Source organism: Bubalus bubalis, chromosome 7 (genome assembly GCF_019923935.1).
Source record: "Bubalus bubalis isolate 160015118507 breed Murrah chromosome 7, NDDB_SH_1, whole genome shotgun sequence".
NCBI classification, from domain to species: domain Eukaryota; kingdom Metazoa; phylum Chordata; class Mammalia; order Artiodactyla; family Bovidae; genus Bubalus; species Bubalus bubalis.
Genome location: NC_059163.1, coordinates 46,940,578 through 46,955,335, shown reverse-complemented (window position 1 = coordinate 46,955,335; position 14,758 = coordinate 46,940,578). Strand labels below are relative to the sequence as shown.

At 41.2% G+C, this 14,758-nt stretch overlaps 1 pseudogene; it reads left to right on the top strand.

Moving 5' to 3' along the window:
• The first annotated feature begins 7,808 nt into the window (after positions 1-7,808).
• The window catches only part of LOC102399874, an 83,471-nt pseudogene continuing 76,521 nt past the window's right edge, over positions 7,809-14,758 (top strand).

Here is a 14,758-nt window from a genome sequence, read left to right as displayed (position 1 = left end):
TTTTTATAAACAGGTATTATTTTAATTATGTTTAAAATGAGTAAATGGTAAATCATCTGTTTCTGAAAACTTTGTAGCTGATTGCCTTATTCTTTGGGGTAAAGATGGGGGTTGGGGAGGAGGAGAATAAGTAGAGATCAAAATCATCTTTTAAAATTAGTATTATTGTACATTATAATATTATATATAATATCATATTTTATTTTATTGTATATAATATACCATGTATAATAATGACACCCTTTCTCTTATCTAACACAGTGTCCTTTGTGGCTTTTGTTTTATTTGCTGCACCTTCTCAGCCTCCTTTGCTGGCTCCTTTTCATTCCCCTTGATCAAGATCTTGTACCATTGGGCTATCCCATGACTCGGTTCTTGGGCCCTTCTTTTTTCCCATCCACACTCACTTTGCTGGTGGTCTCATCCAATCTCATGGTTTTAAATATAATCTCTATGCTAATACCTCCCTAATTTATATCTCCATCCCTGGCTTCCCCTGCCTACCCCCTGACCCAAGAAATCCAGGCTCATAGATCTCCCTCCCTACTCAGCGTCTTTACTTGGATGTCTAGCTTAATAAGTCAAAAAAGCAAGTTCCCTCTCTTAGCTGCCAAATCTGCTTTTCCTTAGTCATCACATCAAATAATGGCAACTCCATTCTTCCAATGGCTCAGGACAAAAATTCGGTGTCATCCTCAATTCATCTGTTTCTCTTATATTGTGTATTTAACCCATCAAGAAATTCTGTTCACTCTGCCTTCAAAATGTATTCACGTTCTGTCCACTTCTTATCCTCTGTGTGGCTGTTACCCTGGTAAAAGCCACTATTATCTCTTGCCTGGATCCTGGCTAACTGGTTTGCCTTGCCTACTTTCAGTCTGTTCTTAATTTAGCAGCCAGGGCGATCCTGCTAAACATTCATCAAATCGGGTCATGCCTTTATCAAAATCCTTCCACAGTTCCTCATTCCTTTCCGAGAGTGAGCTAAATCCATTACGACAGCTTAAAGGTCCTGCATGATCAGATTGCCTTCTCTAACCTCATTTCTTTCTTTGCTCCCCCTCTGTGGCAGTTTTAAAACCTGCTCTTCAAATTCTTTGATGCTGTTTTTATTTAGAGGCCAGGGAGCTCTGTCTCTTGCTATTGATCTGGCTTCTGTGACTGCTAGGCATAAGGTTACGTGCAGCAGCTTCCATTCACTGCCTTTTGGGGGTATTTATTCAGTGGTCCCGGCCACCATGGCTGAGGGAGCCTAGGAGACTGTAGAATGTGCCACATGGAGAGAAACTGAAGACTCCAGACAGTAGCCCCTCCTGAGCTCTCAGCTGACAGCCAGCACCTACTTGCCAGATACGTGAGTGAGCCTTCTTCAAAGTGGATGCCCCAGCCCTTCACTGATTCTCCCCAGCCAACACCACAGGGGAATGGAGACAAGTTGTCCCCACCAAGTCCTGCTCATGTAAACAAAAAGATGATTGTTGTTGTAGCCATTATGTTTCACAGTGGTTTGTTCTACAGCCTTAGAGATTCTCCCACTGCAGCAGCCTCACCCCTCCATGTTTGCCTCTCTATCCTCTTCGCTGCTCCCTGACCACACAGACATGCTTTTCTCATGGCCTTAGCACTTGCTGTTTCCATCTACATCACCATATTTACATGAAGGCTTCACTCATTCTTTCCTGGTAGCTCAGCTGGTAAAGAATCCATCTGCAATGCGGGATACCCCAGTTCGATTCCTGGGTGGGGAAGATCCCCTGGAGAAGGGAACAACGGCTACCCTTTCCAGCATTCTTGCCTGGAGAATTCCACAGACTGTATAGTCCATGGGATCACAAAGAGTCAGACACAACTGAGCAAGCTTTACTTTCACTCGCTCATCTCCTTTAGGTCTGCAACCACTTGCTCTCCTTCCAGTAATAATTTCCCTCCCAAACTGGCAAACCAAACATGCTCTCCCTAGTGTCTTCCCTTTTTCCACTTTATTTTTTCCCTTGGTAATCATCACTGTCTAATCATGGCATCCAGTCCCATCACTTCATGGCAAATAGATGGGGAAACAGTGGAAACAGTGGCTGACTTTATTTTTCTGGGCTCCAAAATCACCGTGGATGGTGATTGCAGCCATGAAATTAAAAGACACTTGCTCCTTGGAAGGGAAGTTATGACCAACCTAGACAGTATATTAAAAAGCAGAGACATTACTTTGCCAACAAAGGTCCATCTAGTCAAGTCTATGGTTTTTCTAGTAGTCATGTATGGATGTGAGAGTTGGACTATAAAGAAAGTTGAGCGCCGAAGAATTGATGCTTTTGAACTGTGGTGTTGGAGAAGACTCTTGAGGGTTCCTTGGATTGCAGGGAGATCCAACCAGTCCATCCTAAGGGAGATCAGTCCTGGGTGTTCATTGGAGGGACTGATGTTGAAGCTGCAACTCCAATATTTTGGCCACCTGATGCAGAGAGCTGACTCATTTGAAAAGACCCTGATGCTGGGAAAGATTGAGGGCAGGAGGAGAAGGGGATGACAGAGGATGAGATGGTTGGATGGCATCACTGACACAATGGGCATGGGTTTGGGTGGACTCCGGGAGTTGGTGATGGACAGGGAGGCCTGGTGTACTGCGGTTCATGGGGTCGCAAAGAGTCAGACACAACTGAGCATCTGAACTGAACTGAACTGAATGGACTATATGATTTATTCATTTAGATTGTTTGTTGCATGTCATAGCTTTAAATATCATCTCTATATTGATTACTAGAAGATGAACTCTGTGGAGATAGGAATCTTTGTCTGTTTCATTCCCTATTGATTCCTATGTGCCTTGAACAGTGTCTCCCACGTAGTCACCTCTCAATATTTGTGGTTCTACTGCAGCCATGTACAAGGATCTGTTTCCTCTGAGATTTGACCATCCCACTCAAGCTTTCTCCTCTCTGGGGCTCTCTGTTTTCCTTCTCCATGCTCTTCCCCTCCTTGCTAGACAAAAGCAGCAGCTCTGCTCAAGTCTCAGACCATCGGAGACACTGGACAAGCTAGTTCCTGCACTAGAAGGACTTTCTCCTTCCTGGGCACCAGGAACCTTCTTTATATCAGATCCTGTGTTCATTCCACAGTAGGGATTGATTGCAGACTTTATACTCAGGCTTCCAAACCTTGCTCTTGATAGCAAAAATCGGTAAAAACTTCAGCTCTGACAATGAATGAGCCAAGAACAGGGTGAATGACGTGCTCTAAGAATCTATTGCTTTGTAACAACTACCCCCAATCTTAGAGGTTTAAACCAACAATCACTTGTTTTATTCATGAGTTTGCAGTTTGAACTGGGCTTGGTAAAGACAGTTTGCCTCTGCTCTAAGTGCATCCACTGGAAGCAAATCAATTAGGGGCTTGGAGACTTACTTTCAAGTGTGTAATTTTTTTTAATTTTATAATATTATTGGAGTACCATTGCTTCACAACGTGTGTTACTTTCTGCTGCACAACAGAATGAATCAGCTATATGTATACATATATCTCCTCCCTCTTGAGCCTCCCTTCCTCCTGTCCCATCCATCTAGGTCATCACATAGCACCAAACTGAGTTCCCCGTGCTTTATAGCACTTCCCACTAGCCATCTATTTTATACACGATAGTGTATATATGCCAATCCTAATCTCCCAATTCATCCCACTCCCCTCTCCCTCCCATGTTCACAGGTCCATTCTTTACATCTGAATCTCTATTTCTGTCCTGAAAATAGGTATATTTGTACCATTTTTCTAGATTCCATATATATGCTTTAATATATGATATTTGTTTTTCTCTTTCTGACTTACTTCACTCCTTCTCCAGCTCAGCAAAATCTGGCTTTCAGACTTTATCTATATTTTGCTTTCAAAACAATTCTAATTTGAAGCTCAGAACACATTCACTTTTCTCAGACTTCACTGGGACATTTTCGTATAGAAAGGAATGCCATTGGCCCAAAGGCAGAGATCCTCAGGGCAACACAGCTAATAATGATTGACTTAATTTCACAAATAACTAATATATATTGCATTTGATTAATTCATTAATTTACCTAATATTCTGATTATGAGAATAGGAATTGTACTGATAGTTGTATGTCCAGGCCTGAGATATAAGTGCTTTGACAAATCTTTAGTAAATTAATGAACAATGATAATCATAGTTAACATCTACTGTAATAGTTCAATTATTATTATTTTTTTTTTTTTTGGCTGGGCACTAGTCATAGCATTTTACCTGAACAACTCTAGAAGATTATATTATTTTTATTTCTATTCTTATTTTACAGATGGGTAACTGAGGCACAGGGAGGTTAAGAACCTGCTGTGAAATGGCAGAGCTGGGATTCACACTCAGGCAATCAGACATTGATACCCGTCTCTAACTCTTACATATGAACAGGGTGCGGTGGGGACCATATAGGAGAAGCATCATAACCCAAGTCTCAGGAGTTGAGTAAGGCTTCCCAGGAGGTAATGTCTAAGCAGACTCCTAAAGGACAAATAGAAATAAGAGTCATGCAAAGAGGTTGAGAAAGGGCTTTCTTGGCAGGATTTGCAAGATCACCTCGAGAGAGGGCCAGGCATGATGCTAGGAATACAAGGAGAAATAAAACATGCTCCTTCATGAAACAATGTGTGGTGGGGGACAGCAGAGATGTACACAAGACACTGTGAGGAGGTGGAGGAAGCAGGAATTGAACCTGCTTGAGTAACAAGTTAGTGAGGGCTTCCCAGAGGAGGTGGCATTGGAGTTAAATCTTGGAAATTGTATAAGAGTTTGCTAAACAAACAAGGAGTTGGAGGGTCATTTCCAATAGAAGGAAAGACACATGCAGTGAAATGTGAAAGAGCTTTTGGAAGTTAAGCAAATATCAAATAAGGTAGGCAGATCATAGCTTTATTTTTTAAATATTTTCAGAAAATTAGTCTGCAGCGTTGCACAGCTTTGCCTCAAGCTTTCTGAGAGCAGCAAGTTCTGTTTGATGTTGAACCTTTGTTCATGTCTCTGAAATACAGACATATGTATCCTTGTTCTCCAGTCAGGGGTCAAATAGGCTCATTGTCTTTGTCATTCACAAGATACTCCTTCATATGGGAGGAGATTGCTAATTCAAGTCTCTTGTCTTCCCAGACTGCAGGGATTTCATTCTCTCCTTGGCCACTTCACTCTATAAGCAAGAAGTTCATATTGAATGCCGGCATGTGTGTGCACAGATGGAGCTAGCCACTGCAGGGAATAGAGGAGAAATCCAAAGTGTTTTTCCTGCCATCTTGAAGCTCCTCACTATTAGCCTGTAAGGTCTGCTTTTCCAACTTCAAATCACAGTGCTACCTTCCATTCAACACTCTCCAATGCCCCTCCATAATGTGGGAGTTTAAGGATGAGTTCACTGAAGTCATGTGGACACGTCATGCGACCTTGGGTGAGTTACTAATCTTTTTGAGCTTTGGAGTCCTCATCTATGAAATGTGATAATATTATTAACCTTATGGGGAATTTGTGAGGATTGAAAGAGTTATTGCATGTGTAGAAATTGACACAATTTTGGAAAGAAGTCCCCGAAAAATACCTTAATGTGGTTTAAGGAGAAAGGGGGAATTTATTGATTCACATGATTGAAAAAGCCAGAGGGTATGCCAATTACAGGAAGAGCTTGATCCAGGGGCTCAAATGTTGTCACCAGAACTTAATTTTTCTCCATGTCTCTGCTCTCATTTCTTGGCTTTGTTCAAGGCTCCACATGGTGTTAAGATGGCAGCCAAGAAACATAGACTCCATTTTCCTATGGGCCAGTCCAACATTCAAATCGAGTCCTGAGTCTGACACTTTTGATCTGAACACATTAAGATGTTCATCTTGAACTGATTACCTGGCTAGGGGATGAGAAAGCTAATTGTCTCAAGCCTGGGTCTTGACCACTACTTTTCACAGAGACTTTGATCTTCATGATATTCACTGTAATGAGTTTCAACCAGGGACAACATGAAAAGTGAACCTGCCTATATTGGCTTGTATCAAGGTCCAGCACTAAGAATGTGGACTCTAAGGCAAGACTGCCTGAATTTGACTGTGGCTCTGGCATTTTCTGGAGAAGGCAATGGCAACCCACTCCAGTACTCTTGCCTGGTGAATCCCATGGACAGAGGAGCCTGATAGGCTATAGTCCATGGGGTCGCTAGGAGTCAGACATGACTGAGCTACTTCACTTTCACTTTTCACTCTCATGCATTGGAGAAGGAAATGGCAACCCACTCCAGTATTCTTGCCTGGAGAATCCCAGGGACGGGGGAGCCTGGTGGGCTGCCGTCTACGGGGTCGCACAGAGTTGGACACAACTGAAGCGACTTAGCAGCAGCAGCAGCAGCTGGCATTTTCTAGCTATGTAACTACATGTGAATTATTTATTCTCTTTCTGCCTCAGTTTCCCATCTGATAATTAGGCTTATTGATAATACTTATCTTATAACATTGCTCATAAAGAATGAAAACAGTTAATGTTTGTAAAGTGTTTAGAACAGTGCTTTTTAGTGCATTGTAAGTTCTACCACAATTTTTAATTTTTTAAAAATAAGCTTGTAGTTAACTAAGCTCTCAAATCTCTGTCATGTATGTGGCTGCCAACTCAGTCTCCCCTAATCTAAAAGTGTGCAATAAGGCCTTCCCTGGTGGCTCAGACAGTAAAAGTGTGCAATTGATTTCTTTTTTTCCAGTCTAAATGCACGACTTAGCATTTAACCCTATTAAATTTCTTCCCGTGGTGCTGGCTCAGCAGCACTTTATTTCCCTCACTTTCTGCATCCACCCATCCACCCGTCTCTGGGTGCAAGTGCTGATAATGAGAGAGGCGGAAAAGAGAAGGGAAAGCAGTGCCCTGCAGACTAAGCATGCAGCCTGCAATCATCAAGTCCTGCCTGCAACTTAACACTGGAGCCCAACCTAATGTAAGTGGTTCTATTCATTTTAAAATTAGACATAGAGTTAAAAGTTGACAAGCACATAAACTTAATAGCTGATCTCCAGGCAACATTACTATCAAACTGCATTCAAAATAAGTCCAGGAGGTTGTTATCCAAAGCACCTCAGTAAAATGAAACGAGCAGGACAATGGTTGTGACAATTGCAAAACTGCCGAGACCACAGGTGGAATTAAATGTCTGTCCTGTAAATGAATAGAGACAATTCAGGGAAGCAAGCCATCAAAGATACATCACTTGAATCCTGTTTGGCTAGTCTGACATTGAAGAAGGTAAGAAAAAGAATCAACTGGGGGAACCCTAAGATGTGGAACTACAAAAATAAACTTGTCATCCCTGACATCTGTGTTTATAAATGCATTATGTTAAAAGACACAGAGTTCCCTATGGCTTGCAATACCAAGATGAAATCTTGGGTGTTGAAGTTTTTCCCATAGCCCAGTCGTAGGGGCTTTTCTTACTATCTCTTTGCTTCCAGCTTTTGTTTCAGTCTCTCCATAAAAGTTGGCAAAGAGTTAGTTGGACAATTTCAAAAACACAGTTTATAACCAACCTGCTTCAAAAAGTGAACCTATACTAATTGTTCTTTAATGAAGAAGTAGTTGGCCCACCACCACCACCACTAGCCCGCCCTTCCAATCCCAGATGGAGATTTTATCAATAATCCCAGGGCAGGTTTGAATCAAAGAGGTGACACACGCAGGAGCCAGATGTTTGGAGGGTAAGAAGGGGAGGTAGGTTCACACAATTGTTCTGCCTTCTTGCTTTCCGCTGAGGTTCTTTCCTGTGGGCCGTAGGACACAGCAACAGGCTCCGGGCGCATGCGCGGACAGCCCCGCAAGGGCGGCAGTGGGAGTCTGCTCACAGGCTGCCTTCCTGTTCCGGTGCAGCTGGTGTTTGCAGAAGAACGCGATGTGAAGGTTGATTTATTTACCCTGTCCCCCCTCCTTTTTTTTTTTTTTTTTTAAATGAATGGACGTAGATGTCTGTTTGTTGAAACAATTAATAAACTCTAGTGTTGTGATTAAAATTTAACAGAAACACATCCTTGGCTGGCAGGTGGAACTCTCTGCACTGATTCTTGCAACGTTCATAATGTAACTCCGAGTGAGATTAGAGGATTTTTGTTGTTGTTCTGTTTTAAAGAAAACAGCTGATCACTTTCTCTTGTGGAAAGCAACAGACTCTGGTTCCTGCCCCTTCATTTTGTCTTTTTTGTCCGTGGAGACTCCGAAGATGTTGATGGGGGGGCCTCATCTATGGAGGGAAGGAAATGTGCCTGAAGGTCCGCCTCCTCTTGTGCCAGCTCCTCCTCCCAAGTCTGTTCAAAATCAGAGGTATAGAGTCCTGAGAGACGCAGTCTGATTGCGGTGAAATGAGGGGCTAGGCCAGAGGAAGTACACTTTTCTCCTTTAAGAAATTTAATCTTTATTTTGAGGGGTAGTTGGAACATGCACACCCATTGATAAAGCTTTAAAGGAGTAGTCAGTGAAAAATAATTAATTTTTTCTTGCACCCTTCCCCCAGCCTTGCCCCAGCTTCCACCCCAGTCCCAGCCATCAGTTCCCTTACCAGAGATAATCTTTATTAACAGTTTCTAGAGCATTCTTCCAGAGACATCCTATATAGATACAAACATTCATATATGGATATCTGTCTTAAATACAACAAATAATAACGTTCAATACACATTGTTCTACACCTTGCTTTTTTTCATTTAACAATACATCAAAGGTTTTGTTTTTGTTTGCTTCCCCAAAGTGCTATCGAAGAGAGAAGGCATCCTTCGGGTCAATGATCTGATTCAGGTTCTGGCTCACTGTACTGACAACAAAGATACCAAATTAAACTCTACCTCAATCTCAGATCACGTCAGTCTGGAGAAACAGGGATTTGCTATTTCTGCTAAATATGACTTCAAATAACAAGAAGTTTGGCGTGGATAGAAAAGAAGGGGAAGGATGGATTCTGTTTAATATTAATAGGATGCCGTGTGGGACTGACAGTTGAGCAGAAGGACCCTTTGAACTCAGTCCTGCAAAACAAAAACCCATTAGTGCCTCTCCCTGCGTTTGTAAGTGGGACTCAAACTTACTGGTCATAGTTGTGTCATTTTTGCTAGTTAAGGAACTCTAGGGGCAAGATAACATCAGTATTCTGGATACAATACAGTTGACCCTTGAACAGTATGGGGGCTATGGGTACCAACCTCCTATGCAGCTGAAAATCCACGTGCAGGTTTTGACTTACCCAAAGTAACTAGTAATAGCCTACTGTTAACCAGAAGACTTACTGGTAATATAAACAGTCCATTAACACGTATTTTGTATATGTACTATATAACCTTGCAAGACAACTTCACCCACTGACTCAGTGGTAAAGAATCCACCTGCAATGCAAGAGACTTGCAGAAGACACAGCTTTGATCCCTGGGTCAGGAAGATCCCCTGGAAGAAGAAATGGCAACTCTCTCCAGTACTCTTGCCTGAGAAATCCCATGGACAGAAGAGCCTGGCAGACTGCAGTCCATGGGGTCAAAAAGAGTGGGACTCAACTAAAGCAACAATAACAACAAAAATGTATTATATACAGTGTATTCTTACAATAAAGTAAGTTAGAGAAAAGATGTTATAAAGAGAAACTTAAAATACATTTACAGTTCTGTTTTTATTGATAGTGTACATCTATATCATCTGTTTACAAGATGAATTGTCTGTCAATATCTACATCAATATTGTCTTATTCAAAACACTGTAGATGTTATGTATGCATATTACTAATGCTAGACGTCAAAAATGAAAAGATAATGTGAAAAAATTCAGATTTATTTACTGGTATAATGAGTCATGTATTGATAACAAAGAAGAAGCAATATGATTGCTTTATGGTAGTCTGGTGTAATCGATACAATAGCTTCACAGTAGCCTAGCCTGTACACTAATGAATTTATTGTAATAAAAATTTTATGGCATACGGTATTACAGTGTTGAAAACTGTGACTTTTTTGAAAAACCACTGACTTGTGACGATAGAGTGATATGAAGTTTCTCTAATTACAAGAGAGTTATATTATACATATGTACATTATATATATGACATGTATGTCATATATGCAATTCTTTGAAAGCAAAGTTATAAAACAGTAAGAAAACTAACACATTAATTTTACATTAAATACCACTCACCTTTTACCTATGTAAGATTAGACTAGTATATTTTATGCATTCATGACATACCTAAATTTTTCTTAATCATTTCAATATTTCTAGGGTATATGGTTCATCTATGAGTCTTTTCAAATTGTCACAAATCTCAAAAATTTTTTCTAATATATTAATTTAAATAAATCCATGTATAAGTTGACCTGCACAGCTCAAACCAGTGTTGTTCAAGGGTCAGTTGTACAAGGGAGGTGGAGATGGAAACATGTCAGGCTTTGGACTGGAACAGGCCTGAATGTTAATACTGGTGGTTATAACAGTTTTTAACTTAAATAAGTTATTGGACCTCTCAGGACCTTCATTTTCCTTTATGTAAAATAGAAACACATATCTTAAAGAGTGGTTGTGAGACGTTGTTAAAAAAAAGTCAGGCACTGTAGGTATCTACTGTCACTGTGATAATGCCGCATAACAAACCATCCCAGATTTTCCATGACTTACAGAGATGGACATCCATTTCACATGCATGGTTCTGTTCAGGTGATTTGGCTGTAGTCAGCGGTACTTGCCTGAACTTGGCTGGACTCAGCTCTGGGTCAAGTTCAGGTTGGCTCAATATGTCTTGGTTTCAGATCAAAAAGCAACAATTACTGGGGAATATGTTCCTCTCATGGTGGAAGAAGGAGCCTCAAGAAAGCTGGCAGAAACTCACCAGTCCTCTTTCAGGCTCAGCTTGTAACTGGCACATTCTTACTTCTGCCCATGTTATATTGGTCAAAACATAATATGACCGAAGCCAAAGTCAATGGAGCAGGAAGAATACAGTACCCATAGTGAACCTCAGGGAAGGAAGAATTGCAGACAAAATGTAAAGGCACACAGTGAAAGTGTTAGTCACTCAGTGGTGTCTGACTCTGTGACCCCATGTAGCCCACCAGGTTCCTCTGTCCATGGAATTCTCCAGGCAAGAATACTGGAGTGGGTTGCCATTTCCTACTCCAGGGGATCTTCCCAACCCAGGTCTCCCACACTGTAGGCAGATTCTTTACCATCTGAGCCACTCCAGGGAAGTTATTATTCTTATTATTATATATTATATTATCATAATATAACTATTATATCAATTTATTAGCACACTGAGAAAGCAAATCTAGATAAAAAGGCAGATGTTAAATTTCACTATCAATTTATTAGCATATTACTGTCATATGTTATATAATAACATATTTATTATTATATACCTTTCACATACAGAAGGTATAAGACACTGCACTAAATTTACAATACTTCTAAAAAACACCCTAAAAAGCAATGTTTTGAAAACATTTAATGTTTTTAAACTTTAAAAAGGCAATCAGTTTGTTATCTTCTCATCGATATACCGAATCAGCACTGAAAACATTTAATATTTTTAAACTTTAAAAAGGCAATCAGTTTGTTATCTTAACATCTATATACCTAATCAGCACTGGTGTATAATCTGAAAAAGACTGTGCCCTCTAAGCAGGTGCCACCCCAGGGCCAATAGCATAGCAGTTCAGTTCACTTGCTCAGTCGTATGCGACTCTTTGCAACCCCATGAATTGCAGCATGCCATGCCTCCCTGTCTATCTCCAACTCCCGGAGTTCACTCAGACTCACGTCCATCATGTTGGTGATGCCATCCAGCCATCTCATCCTCTGTTGTCCCCTTCTCCTCCTGCCCCCAATCCCTCCCAGCATCAGAGTCTTTTCCAATGAGTCAACTCTTCGCATGAGGTGGCCAAAGTACTGGAGTTTCAGCTTTAGCATCATTCCTTCCAAAGAAATCCCAGGGCTGATCTCTTTCAGAATGGACTGGTTGGATCTCCTTGCAGTCCAAGGGACTCTCAGGAGTCTTCTCCAACACCACAGTTCAAAAGCATCAATTCTTCAGCATTCAGCTTTCCTCACAGTCCAACTCTCACATCCATACATGAGCACTGGAAAAACCATAGCCTTGACTAGACGGACCTTTGTTGGCAAAGTAATGTCTCTGCTTTTGAATATGCTATCTAGGTTGGTCATAACTTTCCTTCCAAGGAGTAAGCATCTTTTAATTTCATGGCTGCAATCATCATCTGCAGTGATTTTAGAGCCCAAAAACATAAAGTCTGACACTGTTTCCACTGTTTCCCATCTATTTCCCATGAAGTGATGGGACTGTATGCCATGATCTTCGTTTTCTGAATGTTGAGCTTTAAGCCAACTTTTTCACTCTCCTCTTTCACTTTCATCAAGAGGCTCTTTAGTTCCTCTTCACTTTCTGCCGTAAGGGTGGTGTCATCTGCATATCTGAGGTTATTGATATTTCTCCCAACAATCTTGATTCCAGCTTGTGCTTCTTCCAGCCCAGCATTTCTCATGATGTACTCTGCATAGAAGTTAAATAAGCAGGGTGACAATATACAGCCTTGACTTACTCCTTTTCCTATTTGGAACCAGTCTGTTGTTCCATGTCCAGTTCTAACTGTTGCTTCCTGACCTGCATATAGGTTTCTCAAGAGGCAGGTCAGGTGGTCTGGTACTCCCATCTCTTTCAGAATTTTCCACAGTGTATTGTGACCCATACAGTCAAAGGCTTTGGCATAGTCAATAAAGCAGAGATAGATGTTTTTCTGGAACTCTCTTGCTTTTTTGATGATCCCGCAGATGTTGGCAATTTGATCTCTGGTTCCTCTGCCTTTTCTAAAACCAGCTTGAACATCTGGAAGTTCACGGTTCACATATTGCTGAAGCCTGGCTTGGAGAATTTTGAGCATTACTTTACTAGCATGTGAGATGAGTGCAATTGTGCAGTAGTTTGAGCATTCTTTGGCATTGCCTTTCTTTGGGATTGGGATGAAGACTGACCTTTTCCAGTCCTGTGGCCACTGCTGAGTTTTCCAAATTTGCTGGCATATTGAGTGCAGCATTTTCACAGCATCATCATTCAGGATTTGAAATAGCTCCACTGGAATTCCATCACCTCCACTAGCTTTGTTCATATTTGATGCTTTGTAAGGCCCACTTGACTTCACATTCCAGGATGTCTGGCTCTAGGTCAGTGATCACATCATCGTGATTATCTTGGTCATGAAGATCTTTTTTGTGCAGTTCTTTTGTGTATTCTTGCCACCTCTTCTTAATATATTCTGCTTCTGTTAGGTCCATACCATTTCTGTCCTTTATTGAGCCCATCTTTGCATGAAATGTTCCCTTGGTATCTCTAATTTTCCTGAAGAGATCTCTAGTCTTTCCCATTCTGTTGTTTTCCTCTATTTCTTCGCACTGATCACTGAGGAAGGCTTTCTTATCTCTTCTTGCTATTCTTTGGAACTCTACATTCAAATGCTTATATCTTTCCTTTTCTCCTTTGCTTTTCACTTTTCTTCTTTTCACAGCTATTTGTAAGGCCTCCCCAGACAACCATTTTGCTTTTTTGCATTTCTTTTCCATGGGGATGGTCTTGATCCCTGTCTCCTGTACAATGTCACGAACCTCTGTCCATAGTCCATCAGGCACTCTATCAGATCTAGTCCCTTAAATCTATTTCTCACTTCCACTGTATAATCATAAGGGATTTGATTTAGGTCATACCTGAATGGTCTAGTGGTTTTCCCTACTTTCTTCAATTTAAGTCTGAATTTGGCAATAAGGAGTCATGATCTGAGCCACAGTCAGCTCCCGGTCTTGTTTTTGCTGACTGTATAGAGCTTCTCCATCCTTGGCTGCAAAGAATATAATCAATCTGATTTCAGTGTTGATCATCTGGTGATGTCCATGTGTAGAGCCTTCTCTTGTGTTGTAGGAAGAGGGTGTTTGCTACGACCAGTGCGTTCTCTTGGCAAACCTCTATTAGCCTTTGCCCTGCTTCATTCCGTATTCCAAGGCCAAATTTGCCTGTTACTCCAGGTGTTTCTTGACTTCCTACTTTTGCATTCCAGTCCCTATAATGAAAAGGACATCTTTGGGGGGTGTTAGTTCTAAAAGGTCTTGTAGGTCTTCATAGAACCGTTCAACTTCAGCTTCTTCAGTGTTACTGGTTGGGGCATAGACTTGGATTATTGTGATATTGAATGGTTTGCCTTGGAAACGAACAGAGATCATTCTCTCGTTTTTGAGATTGCATCCAAGTACTGCATTTTGGACTCTTTTGTTGACCATGATGGCTACTCCATTTCTTCTAAGGGATTCCTGCCCGCAGTAGTAGATATAATGGTCATCTGTGTTAAATTCACCCAATCCAGTCCATTTTAGTTCGTTGATTCCTAGAATGTCGACGTTCACTCTTGCCAATTCCTGTTGGACCACTTTCAATTTGCTTTGATTCATGGACCTAACATTCCAGGTTCCTATGCAATATTGCTCTTTACAGCATTGGACCTTGCTTCTATCACCAGTCACATCCACAACTGGGTATTGTTTTTGCTGTGGCTCCATCCCTTCATTCTTTCTGGAGTTATTTCTCCACTGAATTCCAGTAGCATATTGGGCACCTACTGACCTGGGGAGTTCCTATTTCAGTATCCTATCATTTTGCCTTTTCATACTGTTCATGGGGTTCTCAAGGCAAGAATACTGAAGTGGTTTGCCATTCCCTTCTCCAGTGG